General features: G+C 41.4%; 1 protein-coding gene and 1 long non-coding RNA gene across 2 annotated transcripts in view; both read right to left on the bottom strand.

Annotated features, from left to right (window-relative positions):
- Window positions 1–50, bottom strand: part of LOC141351244 (meiosis inhibitor protein 1-like) — a 30,240-nt gene extending 30,190 nt beyond the window's left edge. The window contains exon 1 of the mRNA XM_073857874.1: window positions 5–50. The gene's annotated coding sequence lies outside the window, so the exon portion shown is untranslated. The remainder of the gene's footprint in view (window positions 1–4) is intronic.
- A 6,019-nt stretch (window positions 51–6,069) lies between these two features.
- Window positions 6,070–11,282, bottom strand: LOC141351247 (uncharacterized). The gene is made up of 2 exons (XR_012359480.1): window positions 6,803–11,282; window positions 6,070–6,704 (listed from the first exon to the last, which is right to left on the bottom strand). It is a non-coding gene; the product is annotated as an uncharacterized lncRNA (long non-coding RNA).
- Between the last annotated feature and the right edge of the window lie 7,583 nt (window positions 11,283–18,865).

The following is an 18,865-nucleotide window of genomic DNA, read 5'->3' on the forward strand; positions in this document are numbered from 1 at the left end:
TTACCTCAGTTCTGGTAAATTAGACACGGCGGGTCAATCTGACCAATCCCAATTGTGGCTCGGAGACCAATAACCAATCAAATTAAAGGATGACAACCGTTTTACATACTTCAAGCAGCGCTGCGCAGATAGATCGTCTTCTGACATCAAACTACCGCGAGATTGATTCAAAAGCATATGAAGAAGTCTGCTCTCGCGGTACCTCAATGACAAACTGCTGAACCTATTTGTGCAGCAGCGCAAGAAATGAGCATGCCTATCAGGGTAATTTTGCTGTTAGAAGAAATTCGTTGCAAAACGAGATAACTCATTTTTATTTTTTTTATTTTTCAGAAATATCGTTTTTTGGTTGTGCATTCCAATAAATATCAATTCAACTGCAGTTGGTTTGTTTTCTGAATAACTTAAAAAATACAGCTAGGTAGCACCATAAAACAAAATAATAACATGATAACATAATAATAAATGTTTTGACAAAAATGTTAAAAACGGATTTATCTCATTTTGCAACAAAACTCTTCAAATATTATTTCTCAAAGCATTAATATTTATCTTTCTGAGTAGCGAATGGAGCTTTCATGAGAGCTTCAGAAGAGATCAGATTGTGTGTTTGGGTTAGGGTTTGTGTTGATATCAGACTGTAATGTAATGTAATTGTTCAGCAGTAGGTGTGATCAGATCAGATCATCTGTATGTGGAGATTACATGATTCTCATACAGGACAAATCCTTTTTTTTTACTCTGCACAACAGTTATTATAAGTGTCTGTTTGTAAGTGAACAGAGTCAAGATCTTAAGGTTAATATACAAATGTTGGCGTTAAGTTTTCAGCATAAATATTCAACAGTTCATCTATAACATCACAAAACATGAAGGAGGTGCAATATGAAAAATGAAAAAAAAAAAAAACTGTAAAGGTTCAAAATATGAAAATACTTTGTCAATTTATAACACTTTCAATCCTAAAATAATCATGAACATTTAAAAACTGCTAATGCAAGTAATGACTAACAAGTCAAACTCTTAAAATACTTAAAAAAACAACACAAACATTGCTCACTGTTCTGGAGATGGTCTTAATTCTGATCATCATTTAATCATTACTCAACAGTTTTATGAAGAACTTCCAAAGCCACAGCCAAACTCATTAAATGTCCTTGCACGTTTGCTTTGATTCATCCCTGTGCAGTCAGTGAACTTGCGCCATAGTATTACATTTTCTAAAACACAACTCAGAAAATAAATTACAAGTGTAACAGTTGTGAGAGACTCCTGCTGCTCCGGTAGAAACTGTATCCTTACGCCTGAGCGGAAATTCTTGTAGTTCAAATGTTAATCATCTTTATAGTTGTCATTTTAAGTGTCTGCCTATTTTAGCAAATATTATTTAAAATATGAGTTTATATTGAAAAAAAATCACAATTAAAAACATTTGAAGCAGGACTAATTTGTCAATCGTAATGTGTCGTAGCAGTGAGCAGGTCATAATAGGCTTGTTTGAGATTAGCAAATTCTGCGCAGAATCGATCACCGGTGATCCGCGCAAGATGCATGTCGGTTAGAAAAGTGTCCGACTTACGTCCGACTTGCTCTGATGTCATGCTGACGTGTGCAAAATAACTCTCGCGATGGAGAGACGGGCTCGTCGGATTCTACAGCCGAGCGCAGTTGCTCTCCACCGACTGCGTTGACGAAAAGCACGATGGGAAAAGACTTGCTGACGACACAGCTTAATGCTCATTGGCCAGGTTATGTTAGCTGATGACTTGTTAATTCTAAAAACTCTAATTCCTGTAGTAGTTTTTATATTAATTTAATTGTTCTTTACTATGACATTTATATTTTTTATGAATTCCTGTAAACTTCTGTATTGGTGTTGATTTATTTGTACTGTGAGCTGTTTATATTTCACACAACAGAAACGAATTTGTATTACCACTAGATTTATTCATCCCAACATTTACTAAGTAACCTTTTCCAGTAACGAACAGTTCACCTTCGTTGATTCTCTTTATAGGGAATGTTAATGTATGTCACCGCAGTGTTGCATTATGGGACGTGGGCGCCATGTTTAGAGGCACTGGCGACCGCTATGCCATTCAATTGTGCATGTGTTCAGTTAAAAACTAGGTAAAATTGAAGAAGAATGGAAGAAATCGAGAAGTTGAAAGAAAAAGAGAAGGGACCCTATCAGGAGAAACTAAATGCTACTGCCAAAAAACTTTATTTGGACAAATAAACAACATAGATCCATATGATTTAGCAGCCCAAGACTGGATTACGGATCCAGACGCACTACCTCCGCTTACATATCTGGCCAATTACCTTGTTTTTGCAGGACTTTATTTACACTTTGCAGGAGTTTAAGAGCTATAAATACCTTCAAACTTATAGTAAGATGACACTTCTTCTTTTTGAGTCTTATGACGGTTGGCAAACCAACTATTTGGGAGTAACGCATTACAAAATATATTACAGTAATATATTAGTTTTTGCTGTAACGCAGTAATATAACGCATTACTCGTAAAATTTTGGTAATATTTTACTCGTTACAGTCTTAGTAACGAGCGCGTTACAACAATGCATTTCAAAATTAGACCGTGTTTTAAATTTTTATTTTTGACCAATGCGCGCGACCAGCATCCACACATGAAAAAGCTGTGTAAATGGCTGCGTCCCAAACCGCATACTTCCATACTATATAGTGGGCGAAAAGCACTGTTTCTCGTACTCTTTGCCTACTATATAGTATGGAAGTAGGCGGTTTGAGACGCAGCGTGTGTCTATTTCCACGTGCTGTATGCAACAAGTTCTTTAACTTTGTATTTGAAATGCGATTTGGACGCGGTGCGCGTCAAATATAGAGATGTTTCTTAAAGAGCCGAATCTGGGAAGTCCGCGGCTGTATTATAAGCATTGACTAAAGTGGTCGCAATCAGGTCCGGTAGCGCCGCACACGCATCATTTTGCGAATAAGAGCACTAAGAGCAACAGAAATTTTCTATCGGTCTAATGTGCTGCTTGAACCTCAGAAGTAAAGAGACTTTTACATGTTGCCAGTAAAATCCATATCACACCAGCAATGACAAGGTAAGCTTTGCTATGATTACAGTCCATATACATAATAGATTGCTAGGCTATTCCTATGCTATCTACAGTTTTATTACAAACAGCAACCTAAACTACAACATAACATTAGTGAAGACTTAAACATGGTTATCTAAATAGTACATTTAAACATCACTGTTTAAAGTTTTTACCAGCCTTTGTATGGGAACCTATATTCATTGTTTGGCAAAAAGCAGTGCTCCTCTGTTTGTCTGTTTTATTAAGCAATGATATGTAAGCCTACATGTAATCCTATTCACCTTATTTTTCACGACAACAAGGGCGGCGCCATTTCGCTCATTTTGTCAACGTTCTTCCGGCCGCATAGACGATGATGAGCAGCTGAGGCAGTGACTGAAGGCGACGCGTTAAAGCTTAAAAAGCTCACTCGAGCGCCTTTATGTTTCTTTCTTACCAATTTTAAGCAAACTGAGGAACACCCTTATCCCAAGTAATGGTTCGACTACGATGTTCCGGTAACTTTAAACCACGCCGGGTGTTGAAAAGGTGGCCAGTTTCAGGTAAGCTATCTTAGCTAACTTTGTGCTCGTTCGCCTAAAGTTAGATTTGTGAAGTCCGTTCTACAAATACACTTAAGATCAGTAACGTTAGTTTATAAAATGCAACTATTTGAATGGTTTTAATTGTCCACCTATATTTGTATATTTACGATAGTACAACGAGATATTATAGTACATTGCATTCTTACAGTAGCCCACGTGATTCCTACAAGTTACTGAGATTTCAGATGCTAGAATGTCAGTTTATTTCTCATTCAGATATTGATAATGACCTATTAAACAACGTATTATTTAACACTGAAGTTAAAGGTTGTGTGTATAATGTTACTGTCTCTTTTTAATGCATCTCTCTCTTACACTCTGTTCTGTTTAAGTATGGGTGCCATTTATATATTAATTCTCATGATGCAAGTTTATTTTAAATACTAACATAAAAATGTTTATGGTTATATTGTTTTCACAGATGCATTGATGTGTAGTGATGCAGTGGACAACTGTGAGGATGGATGATACAATCAACATGTTCCTAAACTGTGATGCAGAAACACAATGGGAGGATCCATCCGTCTCTGACCAGAACTACACTTTAAAATCACAACTCAACCTGAAGCAACCTACATCTGATATGGGAAAACAATGGTGCGGTTTCCCTGACAGGGCTTATGCTGGTCCCAGGCTAAAATGCATATTTGAGCTACAATAATTTAAAAACACCTTTTACTGACATACCTCAACATATATGAGTGCCATTGTTTTGTCACAAGATGCGCACCAGTCTTGTTTTTTTTTTGTAGGGTTTGTTTGTAAAAACTAAAATGTCCTAATATAATTAAATCCTAGTCCTGTAAACCCTGTCCGAGAAACTGCTTCAATGTGTTGAGCTGGCACAAATGTACATATCTCTGCTGAGAAACAACCATCTTTGTGTCAGCTTTACAGAGGGTTGATATTGCATCCATTACACAGTCGCCAAGCACTTTACCAGTACATACACCAACAGCTTCCAGATAAACACTTGGGATCAGCTCCTGATGACTCCGATAAAGCTGTGTCTTAATTTATTGCAGGGTGGTCTTGCTTTACCTGTTGTAAAGTTACATTAAACCTTCATATGCGATCAGATGTCATCAGTGTTGGGAGTAACGCATTACAAAATATAAGATATTACAGTAATATATTAGTTTTTGCTGTAACGCAGTAATATAACGCATTACTAATAAAGTTTTGGTAATATTTTACTCGTTACAGTCTTAGTAACGAGCGTGTTACAACAATGCATTTCAAAATTAGACCGTGTTATTTTTATTTTTTTATTTTTGACCAATGCGCGCAACCAGCATCCACACATGAAAAAGCTGCGTGTAAAATAGGTATATGGCTGCGTCCCAAACCGCATACTTCTATACTATAACCGCATACTTCTATACTATATAGTGGGCGAAAAGCACTACTTCTCGTACTCTTTGCCTACTATATAGTATGGAAGTAGGCGGTTTGGGACATAGCGTATGCCTGTCTCCACGTGCTGTATGCAACATGTTCATTTTTACTTTAACTTTGTATTTGAAATGCGATTTGGACGCGGTGCGTGTTAAATATAGACGCGTTTCTTAAAGAGCCGAATCTGGGAAGTCCGCGGCTGTATAAGCATTGACTAAAGTGGTCGCAATCAGGTCCGGTAGCCCGCTCACGCATAATTTGAGACAGGGGTAGCTGCAGCTTGGAGCAATGGGCGTGGCAGGAGGTAGGGGCGTGGCAGTAGGTAGGGGCGTTGTAAGAGGTTTCTCATTGGTCAAAGGAGCTTCCTCCTGGCAACTGCGTTGGCCAATCAGCCGTAACCATAGTTATACGTCATTTCCTTTAGCTAAAAAGAAATCGTAATTTTCTTTTGAAGGAAAGAAGAAGATGGATATAATACATGTGCGATATAATTTGATGGTCTCTTTGCTTGACGTCTTTTCAGCTTCGGGGATTATTTAATTGTTGTAATGTTGACAGATACATGTTACAGTGAGAAAAATTAATGCATTTGCATCGAAGACATCCGAGTCGGCGATTTATGTCGATGTCCCTTCTGTGCTCTCAGTGTTGTTGGACCTTGTGAATATCGCAAGATACAAAGCCATGTCGTGGAATTTTAGCCCCATCAAATAATACTCACTAGGAGTCAAAGTCAAGGATCACACAGACACACTGTATACAGAATTTTGTCTGAATTTAATATATATATATATATATATATATATATATGTATATTCTGCAGAATAGGCTCTCACCCTCGCGGTGCTAGAAGTTTAAAAACCCAAAGAGCCCCGATTGCAAGGTTGAACACACATTTATAGTAAGATGCTGAAACATGTGTAGTCATCAGTTTCTACGTCATTTAGAAGATAAGCTTCAATTTGTCAGTGATTAAGAACATAAACAGTTAAACACAAATCTAGTGAAATCATAAAACGTATGTCTTGTTCTCAGTACATGATGTTTAAGTCCTTGGACATTGTACTTTGCTCAGAAGACAGAAAGAGCATAATTCTGTACGTTAGCAGAAAAACATGATCTCCATATGAATCACAATTTATGAGCTTATGATTGTAATTAAAAAATGAAAAATAGGATGAAAAATAAAACATAATAATATGAAAATAAAAGCATAATAAAAGTCCTCCACTACACTCCTCCCTTTTTATGATTTATTCATAACTTCATTTACTGTCATCGTTACGTAGCTCTAGTTATTACCCTTAACCATAGTGTACATAGAGTTTTGTGCAGTTGTAAAAGCAAAAATGCACACACATAATATGATCATGAACCTCATTTTTGAAAGAAGAAAAATAGTTCATTTTCTTGAAGAAATTGAGCACAGTTAGAGTTGGGGTCGTGAGCCCTTGATGATTCCGGATTGAGCACAGTTAGAGTTGGGGTCGTGAGCCCTGAGCACAGTTAGAGTTGGGGTCGTGAGCCCTGAGCACAGTTAGAGTTGGGGTCGTGAGCCCTTGTTGATTAATTTCCTTTGTAGGTTCGGGTTTGGTAGGACCACACGGTGCAGTCGTGCCAAGCTATCCTGCTTTCTTGTTCGAATGAAATTATCTTAGTGTCCAAATTAATGTGGGTCTCAAAGCTGGTGTTGTAATTACAGTTATTAAGCTGCAAGCGTCGTGTCGATTACCCACATTAAAGATGTCGTCTGCGTGTGTCCAAACCAAACCCAGAATACTGGAGTCGTCCTCCAATACCTTGTGAGCTGTTGCAGTTCTCTCGTGTCGTTCTTCGTATAAACTTGCAGTATACAGGTATCTGTGGTTCCCACCAATACGAAAAAGTGGTCCGTAGCAGTCGACTAGCCGTCCTCCCTTTGGTTTACACCTTGCAGTCCCGGACCAACCCTCCGGCAATGGGCAACGTGCACCCAGGTGGCACGCTCCGCGACCTTCACGGCGGTGTAAGTCGTCAGCAGAACCTGAAATGGCCCCTCCCACCGTCTCGCCTTCCAGGATTTCCTCCTCAGGTTTTTCACCAACACGAAATCTCCTGGTTTGATGTTGTGCAAAGGTCCCTCTGTGAGGCGTGGTAGTGCTGCTTTAACCTGTTTTGAGATATTTTGAAGGATAGAAGGCATAGAAATACAATACTGCAACATGTCATTTTCATTTTGAAGGGTATCACCTGTCGCCCTGTGTGGTTACCACCCCATATGTGGGGGCCTTCCAAAAAGTATTTCAAAAAGGGACAATTTTGTTCGGTCTCTGACCCTCATTCTCATGTACATGAGTACCAGTGGTAAGCACTGAACCCAATTCAATTTTGTTTCTTCACTTATTTTGCTTAGTTTTGCCTTGGTGGTGCATTCTCTTTTTCCACTGCACCTCCACTTTGTGGGTGGTAGGCACAGTGATTGGTCAAATTGATTTGCAAAAATTTACCCACATCTTTCACCACCTGAGCAGTGAAGTGTGCTCCATTATCACTGGAAATTTTGTTTGGGATTCCCCATCTAGGAATAATGTCTTTCAATAGCATTTTTATTACCCCAGCACTGTCTGCATGTTTGGTGGGTGTGGCTTCAGTCCACTTTGAAAACATGTCTGTCATCACCAAACAGTAACGTTTGCCTCTGCTGGTGTTAATTCAATGTAATCTATCATTACATATGTGAATGGTCCCTCAGGAATGGGATGCCCCACAGGTGCGGTTTTTACCCCTCTTGCAACATTATTACCCAGACATATATGACAGTTTTCACAATGTCTCTGTGCTACAGGAGAAAAACCCTTTGTGAACCAATTTTGTGCCATGGCTGTCAGCATTCCTCCTTTGGACACGTGGTCTAAGCCATGTGTCAACCTAGCAAAATGGGAATAAAAGTGTTTAGGTAAGCAAGTTTTTGGTTTGGACCCATCCAAATCCCTTCAGGAGTTTTGGTAGCTCCACACGATTTCCATAGAGCTATTTCTGTTGGGAGAGAAAGTTTGCATGCTTATTAGTGACTCCTGTGCTGTTTCAGCTTCCTTTTCCTGGGAAATCTGTGTATGAGAAAAATCTACGTTAGTGAGAGACGCTGCGTCCGCGCGTGCATTGCCTCTGGATACCACGTCCTGTTCCTTGGTGTGTGCTTTGCATTTACACACAGCTATTTGAGAAAGGAGTAAATCAGCTGTTAGTTAAACCAGCAGTCAATGTAAATGGTTATAGATTGATTAGTAGCAAGTTGACAAGCTTGTGTTAGTGCATGCAATTCAGCCACCTTTGCGTGAGGTGGTAAGCATCCGGATTTCACTACTTCAAAGTCAGACACTACTGCCCACCCCATCCTATTCATGCCTCTGTCATCTCTGGAAGAGGAAACATCCACAAAATATGTGATGGTGCAATTAGGTATGGGTGTGTCAGCCAGGTCAGGCCTTGGTGTACATACTTCCCGTAGAGCAGACAAACAACAATGTGGTGTACCTTCATCAGGTGTAGGTAACAATGTCGCCGGGTTTAGCACTGTACATCTTTCAACTGTGACATTAGACATTTGTAACAATGCACAGGAATAACGCAGCCATCTTGCTGCAGACAAGTGAGATGTGCGCTGTTCGAGCAGTATATGAGACACATAGTGAGGAAACCAACAGACGCAGCTGTATGTATCCCACAAACTCACTGCTGGCTTGTACAGCTTTCTCTGCAGCTTCCACTGCCCTGAGACATCCCGGTAGGCCCCTGGCCACCGCATCAAGACGACCTGAAAAATATGCAACTGGTCTCAACTTGTCACCATGTTCTTGCAACAAAACAGATGTCATACAGCCATTTCTTTCATCCACCATTTGAATAAAAGGCTTTTTTGGATATGGCAGCCCCAAAGTGGGTGCCTGCTGTAATGTCTGTTTTAGTTCCACAAATGCCCTTTCAGCCTTCTCTGTCCATCCTACCTTCTCTGATGGTGCTAAAGGTTTCTCATAAATCATGTCATGCAATGGTTGTTGCATCTCAGAATAGTTAGCAATAAAAGTCCTGCAATAAGATGTCATACCCAAAAATGACATCACTTGTTTCTTTGTAATGGGTTTTGGTATGTTAGCTATCGCCTCTATTCTCTTTGGAGAGAGAGACTTACCCATTGGTGTAATTTCTTGTCCTAGAAAGGTTACTTTCTGGACAGAGCACTGTACCTTCTTGGGGTTGACCTTGTGGCCCTCCTCAGCTAGATGAGTGAGCAACCGTATGGTGTTGTCTGTGCACGACTGCTGAGTCGGTGCCGCCACCAAGAGGTCATCCACGTACTGCAATAAAGCAACATCATCATCCAACACAAGTTTCTGTAATGAACAATGCAATGCAGAGTTGTAAATCGTGGGGCTCTCGCTGTACCCCTCAAATGTAAAAGTAAACTAAAACTGGCTATCAGGATGGACAGGAAACTGAAAGATGCATTTGAAATATCCACTACAGAAAACCACTGGCCGTCAGCTGGTATCTGTGAGAGAATTGTGTAAGGGTTCGGCAAGTTTGGTGCCCTTACCTGCACCGCAGCATTTACTGCTTGGAGGTCTTGAACAAACCTCCACTTTGTGGGCTGACCTGCATCTCTGACCTTTTGTACAGGAAAAATGGGTGTTCTCACAGGTGAGTTTGGGCAGGGAACAACTATCCCTTTCTCCAATAAGGCCTCAAATACTGGCCTTATTCCCTCAAGCGCCTCCCTTTTCAGAGGGTATTGAGGTTTGCATGGTCTGTAATCACTCTTTGGGGTGATAACTACTGGTTCACACCCTTTAATCAAACCCACATCATATTTATCTTTAGCCCACAGGTAGTCAGGTACTTTGTCAAGAACCTCTTGCGGTAAATCAATGCTAGCACACGTCATGTGTGCTGGCAAAATGTTTTGTAAATTTGAATCTGCAGAAACAGCTTTCTGTATTATAACTCTCTCTCTCTCTCAGCAATGAAAAAAAGAAACACAACTTCTGTGTGCTGTTATCTGCTCTGAGAACTGCACGTTTTCTGACAACATTTCCTAATCAACAGCCTCGCTGCAGGCCTTTGCAAATTCACCTGCTTTTTCCCACGGCTGACTGGTTTTTGCAATAGAAACATGGGGTACCGAATTTTCAACATCAAAAATTTGTTCTTGCTTTTCTGTCAATTTAACGAGTGCCACACACCATGAGTCATTCCAGCATATATGGGTTATAGTCAAACCTTCTGTTTTTACAGAGAACCATTTCTATGAGCTGTGCAATGCATGTTATCAGCTGGAATGACCTCGCTGGCTTGTGGCAATCTTATCTTCCCTTCAGCATGCAACTCTTCACTTTAAAAGGCCCATTCATACACATACAACATAGACACACATATAGATGACATTCTGGGATCCCAACAAGAAATATTCAGGCCTTGGTTGTTACGTAAGATGCTAGCATTAATTTTACACATCAAATCCCTCCCCATGAGGTTTACCGGACACGCGTCAGATAAGAGGAACATATGCATAAACTCGTTACCGTCATGCATACAACAGAGTGGAGCAGTAAATTCTTCCCTCACTATATGCCCCGTAGCACTCATAGATGAGTTAAACTGCCCACTCAAGGTGACAAATGGGAATTCATCTTTGCGTATGACAGAGTGAGTTGCATCCAGAGTCTACCTATAAACAACAATACCTGTCCCTCAACCATTATTTCTTATCAATATCAAGCAAAGCAAGTCCTTCATTGCATAGAGCATTTCTTTCCCTATCACACACATCAGAAAAAACAGAATTAGCAAGCAGATAATATGGCATTCGAACCGCAGAAAAAACAAGATTGGACTTACCCCCTTCCGTCTGATTCTCTCGCGCCCGCTTGGGATTCCAGTGTCTCTTGAGATTTCAGGAATTGGAAAAATTGGTTTTTCAAGTGTCCTTTCTGTCCGCAATGCCAGCAAACTATTTCTTTTGGATTTTCCGGCCACTGCTTTGCAATCCTCTTCTCTCGTTCTTTCTGCTGCCAGTTCTCCTGGAAAACGTTGTCCTTGTGTAAGGAAACTGTGCTGATAACGCTGTTGCTGGCCCCATTCGCCTATCTTGACAAAAGCTGAAGATAGTTGTTGATCGGCCTTTCTCTGCTTCTTTCGTTTTTCTTCGTCATGCAGGCATTCAGCATGTAGAGAATGTGTAATGACCTCACTCAGCTCACTTTATAAAATCAAAAGTCGAGTGCTTAAACAATCATGCGTGATCTGATGTGGCTTTGGATCATAAAATAAGCAATTTTATGCTATTTATGCTGTAAGCCTAGCTTGGCATTATAATATACAGTACTGTTATGAAAATACCAGATATAGCGTTAAATGGTACAGACAAACCATATATAATCTTAATCGTGTTTATTGTCTCCATGTTTCAAAACATCTTTATTTTCATGTTATTATAAAAACAGCGATCGATTGTTGCACGTCACTGTTTAAGTTCACGACTGACAGCTGAGTGAGTTCTGACGTCTTCTTCTATGAAAGTTTCATATTGAGACTATCTGACTTTAGCGCCCTCTGGCTTCACGTATGAATGAAACAAACTGAGTGTGAATGACTGCAGACTCCAGCTTGCTCATATCGCCATGTTTGGAATAAAAATGGGTGAAATATTACCCCCTTTGCAGAAATTTGAAGTAAACATATAAAATTGAAGTAATATTTCTCCAAATATGCATACTTTGAATTAAAAGCCCCGATGGATGTTGTTTAATTGACGATCACGGAGGAGTGTTTTTATCAATGAGTGCGGCTGAGGGTTATATTTCAAATTAAAGGTATGTAACGTTTTTCATTTTCATAACTAATTACTGTCACTAGGATTTTCAGATTAAAGCAACACTATGTAGTTTTTTTACCTTTAAATAATGTCTCTAAAATTATTTCAGTGATAGAACAACTTTTAACTGGACAAATTGTACTGTTGCTGCAACCTGAGCAGCCTCCTAGTTGCTACAAGCACACTCTGAAAGTGGCGGTGGAGGGTAGGAAACACAGCCCCGCCCCTCCCCCTGCCTGCAGAAGAGTGTCTGATACCAGGCACTGTTGCGCTTTTCAACCACATGGGGGAGCTGTAAGTCATTTTTACATGGAACCTACATAGTGTTGCTTTAAAATAAAGGTCAAAAACTAAATCTTTAGTCTTAACACTTTTTAATAATGTATAGTTGTTTAATGTAAGTACATTTAAACTAACAGTAATTTAAATTATGTAAATAAATAGCTCTTCAGTGCACCCACGCCCTCGCGCAGGCTATCAAGTTTTTAACATCAGAAACGAAACTATTCATGCAACAGGAGAAAGTTTGACATTTCTCAGAGAAACTCGGTGTTATGGCCTAGGCAGCTGCTTTGCTGTGCGGTACGCAGCTGTGAATTGTGTGCGTCATGATGTTAGCCTATCAAGATAACTTGTGTTCTATTTTGATATTTCTCTGTGTTAAAATAAAGTTTAAGTATAATTTAAACATTTAATCACCTGTCGAGAATAGGGGAAATGAGACGTGTGAGTGAGTGTCACGTGTCATTTATGTTGCTTAACCCTTTTCCAACAAGCATATTTTAAACAGGGGTTCGTAACATAAATGGGGACTCATCCATGATGTTTAGATCTTTCCTCTCATTTTTCAGTGTGTCCAACATGTAGTCACTGTTGCAGTGTAGTATGTGACGTTATTCAGCCATTACTTGGTTTGGATGTTTTGATTAATTTGAATTCAGATTCATTTCAAATTTGAAATGTAATATGGCAGTTATGGATCATTGAGACTCACAGTTGATTATAGAGTAGCTAAGCAAACCAATACATTGATAAGATAAGACCTCTTGTGTCTGACTCATCAACGATTTCCAGCTTGATTAAACAGGAACACAAATGGTTTACAGTGTTTGATATGACTAATGGATTTTGATCTGTACCAATTGTAAAAGAAATTCTATCATTATTTTGCTTTTACAATTAAGGTCAACATGATACCAGCAGTCTTTGCAAAAGACATTTAAGACATTAAAGACATCAAAAACATTTGAAAGATTTAGATTTAACATCAGTCATCATTCAATATATTGATGATATTTTGATTTGTTCAGAAGACAAAAATGATGTTTTATTAACAAAGTTCGGGAGGAATACGTTCAAATAATCAACCTAATCACCTCAACTATGACCAGCTGTTGACAATCAGCAATCAGCTATCCACCTGATCGGCATCAACAGAAACCTATATAGACTGGAAACCAACTCACCCTCATTCCTCGATAGTTTCAGCATGAATTGAATATTGCTTAAACTTAAGACAAACATCAACCAACGCCAACATCTTCTCTAAGAAGTTCCACAATCTTCACTTTTCTCTCCAACGAACTTTTCCATCTACAAAATCCACACCCCGCCGCAAAGCCACAAACTAAACAAGGAAAGATCACAAAGCTACATCTCTACTCACCAAAAGGTTTTCCATCCTCGCAAGAGCGGTTTCGTCAGAACGCACCAGCAGGCCTTCAGCCTCTCCAGGTTGTGATAAAGATTCTGCCGCCAAGCCTCAATCATTTTTTCGCTCCGAAGATCGCTGCAAAGCAGCCTGCCGTGCACTGCACGATGCAACACATCCCAGCGATACAGGTTTCCCATCCAGCTCAAGCATGTTTCCGCCAGCGGTGTTATAGCCCTGCTTTCACAAACCTTTCCGTCTAATTTCTAACCCTTTCCCCTGCCTGTGTCTCCACCATCGGGCTAGAGCACGAGGCTGCCTCCGCTAGCAGCATATGCCCAGACGCCCCTACCTTTTCTCCCTTGTTTTCTTATAATTATAAATCAAATTGGTATGACATACATACACAGCACACATTAATTCGTAACTTACATCATGTTGCCAGTTGCGCAAGAAATAACTTCAAAGCCACATGCACACTGGCAGTGGAAGCAGTTCTTGTTATCCAACAGCTACATTAATTTAATTCCATATTGGGAAACGCGACCTTTTTACACAAGGAACACAACCCGAGCCCATATTGATTCCTGCCCCACATCTGCAGGTGACACACATTGATGTTGTTCCGCTGGCTTGTGTGCGTACCCTGCTCAGGGGTGCTTTTCCCGAGCAACGGCATAACGCGCTGCTAAACCACCATACCGTGGATAGTAAGAGAGGCCAGCTGGCTTGTCATGACTATTTCCCAAAAACATAGCAACTTTGTTGCACATCCGTTGCTGAACTATGTTGGCTCAACAATAAAGTAAATGATGTCAAGACAAATTAATCTGTTCAGATCGATTTAATTTACTCTTATTGCTGTAAACTACATACATCACATCTAAAGCTTTTGTTGTCACGTTTTAGTCCTCTGTTGTTTAAATCCAAGATTCGTCTTTCATTCGCAAGTTTCCTTCTACGTCACTCATTCCAGGGATTCCCCAGGGTCTTAAAGCTCGTAGTTCTGCACAGTTTTCCAAAAACAACGCTTTAATTCTGTTTACAACCTAAAAGACATGAAACAGACTTTGTTTATATTTAGATTACGGTTATAGAAATCACTGCATGCTGCTTTCTTATTTGTTTAAAAGCATGATCTACCCAAGTCTACATGTTATACTAACTATAGAACTATATTTCCAACCACAGCCGTCCAACTGATATTGGACATTTAATGCGGCTGATAAATAACGTCACTGAGCCTGACTAAACTTACGAGCACTTTATTTGAGATCTTTTCAAATAAAAGATCATGTCATTTAATTCAACATGGATGAAAGTGCAATTTTAAATAAATTATTTATTGATGAATAATGTTCTATTAAAGAAGCGGATTTTGTTTGTAGCCTATTGCCATCAATCATAGTTCTTAGAAATAAAATTGAAATCGGCCAAAGCATGTATCAGCATGTCACAATTAAAGTAAAAAACTGGAATTCTGAATTAGCCAAGGAAATTGGAACCTGTGCATCTTCACTTGAAAACCCTACCTCAAATGCCACTTTAGATACCATCCTCCAAGCTGTATCCCCCAGAATCCTACAAACCTACCCAACCCCTTGAAAGAGCTTCAAGACCTTCTACTCTTCTTACAACCTGTTTTTCCTGATTTTGTCCCTACTCACCATCTCATTCATATCCTACCTCAATCACTACAAGAACCTCAAAGCCAGCTCCATTAAAGGATACCTAAGTGGAATCCAAAATTTATTTTTCGGCTCACCCTCTCCAGTAATAGCTAGCACCCAGACATCCACGCTCATTAGGAATCCAAAGAACCCACCCGTCCTGATGCAAGACAGCCAGTAACCTTAGAAATACTCACCATATGGATCTCCACCCTCTGTCGATGTTACCACTCCACTAACACCGCCCTCATACTCTACGCAATGTTCATTCTGGCCATCACTTGCAACTTCAATCCAAATAATCACCCAACAGTTTTCAGATCTATCACTTCCGGACAACGATACCATTTCTTATTCCATCAAACAAAGCAAGATGGACCAAATGAGGAAAAAGGCCATTCCATTTACATCTTCAACTTCCAAACACCAATTCAACCATACCAGACTTTCATAGCATACCTACATTCCAGAGACGCCCAGGCTAGATCCAAATCAAACCCACTCTTCATAGATGACTCAAATCGCCTGGTTACATGCTTCTGATTCCAAAACACCTTTAATCTGTCCTACTCCTATCTGGCTTCCCAGCAGACCTCTTCTCCAACACCTACAATTGATCAAATTGCTCCCACATCAGAGAAGCTCAACAAACTTTCATCAGTGGATCCCACCAGCTCCAAGACCATATAAACTATCAGACTTTATCCACTGCCGCAGCAGTGACATTTCTCTGCTCCCACAGGAGCCCCCATCCCTTTTCCCCTGAACTCTACTAACCCCCACTGCTATGGAAGTGGTTTCCCTCTGCTCCCGCAGGAGCCCTCCCTTCCACAATTTCTCCACCACTACAGCAGTGATGTTCCCTCTACTCTCACATCAAACCACTCCCACATCAGGGAAACCCAACGAACCCTCATCAGCGGATTCCACCAGCTCCAGAACAACACAAACTATAAGACTCTCTCCACTGCCACAGCATTGATTTTCCCTCTGCTCCCGCAGGAGCCAGCTTTTACTAAAATCCACTGCCGCAGTAGTGGTGTTTTTATCATCTCCCGCAGGAGATCTGTTCTCCATTGCTGCAGCGGTGTCATTTTCTCTGCTCCCGCAGGAGCCCTGCTTTTACTAATCCCCACTGCAATAGCAGTGATGTTTCCCCTGCTTCCGCAGAAGCCCTACTCTCCACTGCCGCAGCAGTGACGTTTCCTCTGCTCCCGCAGGAGCCCTGTTTTCCACCGCCGCAGCTGTGTTGTTTCCTCTGCTCCCGCAGGAGCCCTGCTTTCACTAACCTCCACTGCCATTGCAGTGATGTTTTCCTCTGCTCCCGCAGGAGCCCTGCTTTCCACAATTTTCCTTCACTGCCGCAGCAGTGATGTTTCCCCTGTCTCCTGCAGATGCCTGTCTCTCCACCGCCGCAGCAATGTTGTTTCCTCTGCTCCGCAGGGGCACCGCTTTCACTAACCTCCACTGCCACAGCAGTGATGTTTCCTCTGCTCCCGCAGGAGCCCTGCTTTTCACAATTTTCCTCCACTGCCGCAGCAGTGATATTTTCCCTGCCCTCGCAGGAACCCTATTTTCACAGCGGTGCCATTTCCTCTGCTCCCGCAGGAGCCCTGCTTTCCACTAATCTCTACTACCATTGCAGTACTGTCTCCTCTGCTCCCGCAGGAGCCCTACATTTCACAAATTCTCCACTGCCACAGCAGTGATGTTTCCTCTGCTCCCGCAGGAGCCCTAATTTTCACAATTTCTCAACTGCCGCAGCAGTGATGTCTGTACTGCTCCCGTAGGAGCCCCACCTTTCACAATCTCCACTGCAACAGCAGTGTCACTTTCCCTGCTCCCGCAGGAGCCCTGCTTTTCACAATCTCTGCTCCCGCAGGAGCCCTGTTTTTCCCAACCGCCGCAGCGGTACTATTCCCTCTGCTCCCGCAGGAGCCATGCCTTCTCACAATCTCCACTGCCACAGCAGTGTCACTTTCCCTGCTCCCGCAGGAGCCTTGCTTTTCACAATCTCTGCTCCCGCAGGAGCTCTATTTTTCCACCGCCACAGCGGTGCTGTCTCCTCTGCTCCCACAGTTTTCCACTGCTCCCGCAGGAGCCATGCCGTCTCACTATCTCCACTGCCACAGCAGTGTCACTTTCCATGCTCCCGCAGGAGCCCTGCTTTTCACAATCTCTGCTCCCGCAGGAGCTCTATTTCTCCACCACCACAGCGGTGCTGTCTCATCTGCTCCCACAGCTTTCCTCTGCTCTCGCAGGAGCCCTGCTCTTACAATTTCCAACTGTCACAGCAGTTCAACGATCCCGCAGGAGCCCCGTTACCTCCCACTTTACATTCAGCAATTTTTTGGGGGGACACACACAGTTCCCGGCTGCTGTCCGATGCTAGTTTGCGATCTTTTGGGGGATTGTTCTGGGTTCGGGCTTAAGGCTGAGCCTGGAACCCTCTCCCCGCCAGGAAGCGCTCCGGGCTAAGTCCATTAACAAGCTCGGAGCCCTCTCCTCGGACAGCACGCCAAATACGCATATTAATAACTCTGTTCTAAATTATTTGTAAGTGTGAACTAGTGAAATGATGTTTTATTAACAAAGTTCGGGAGGAACACGTTCAAATAATCAACCTAATCACCTCAACTACGACCAGCTGTTGACAATCAGCAATCAGCTATCCACCTGATCGGCATCAACAGAAACCTATATAGACTGGAAACCAACTCACCCTCATTCCTCGATAGTTTCAGCATCCCTCCACCTCCCCTTCTCCGCACGATTGCATAGTCACTTTACTACCCAGAACAGGGGGGATTGTTCTGGGTTCGGGCCTAAGGCTGAGCCCGGAACCCTCTCCCCGCCAGGAAGCGCTCCGGGCTCAGTCCAATAACGAGCTCGGAGCCCTCTCCTCGGACAGCACGCCAAATACTCATATTAATAACTCTGTTCTGAATTATTTGTAAGTGTGAACTCGTGAACTGAACACGAGAGAGCTCTTGAGCACAACATGCTCTTGTTTTTTTTTCAAAAATATTTATAATTTGTGATGTTTGTAGTGACAGCAAGTGAGCATCTGATAAAACTGTCAATCAAAAATCTACTTTTACACAAAAGACAGCATTTCATGAAATATAACATCCAAACTATGAAACAAATCATGTTATAAAATGCATTTGGTTTGCTGAGGAGTAGGCTTGTGCCGGTGTTCGATAATACGGTAAACCATGGTAGTAAAACTGCACGGTAGTGTTATTGCGGGGTCTTCAAATTACCATAAAAAATATGTGCATTATTTTTTTTCCTTTGACCGGTTTAAATTACACACGTATTCTGCGTAGGAGTCATACGCAGGTGTACACGTTGTTTCTCATGGAGGCTGTTTACACTTGTCATTAACACGTGTTTCATCAATCGGATCACAAATGGATGACGTTAGTGCCAGGTGTAAACCGTGTTCAAAACGTTTTGAGCTCTGCCACTTTCGACCACATTCAGAGGAAGTCGAAACCACTTTCGATCGGATTGCTTTTGTAGTCTAAGGGGCTGTTTACACTTGGTATTAAGATGTGTTTTCATCTATCGGATCACAAGTGGACACATCACGTTTACACCTGGTATTTAAATCAGTCT

This window comes from Misgurnus anguillicaudatus, chromosome 19, assembly GCF_027580225.2.
Source record: "Misgurnus anguillicaudatus chromosome 19, ASM2758022v2, whole genome shotgun sequence".
Classification (NCBI taxonomy): Eukaryota; Metazoa; Chordata; class Actinopteri; order Cypriniformes; family Cobitidae; genus Misgurnus; species Misgurnus anguillicaudatus.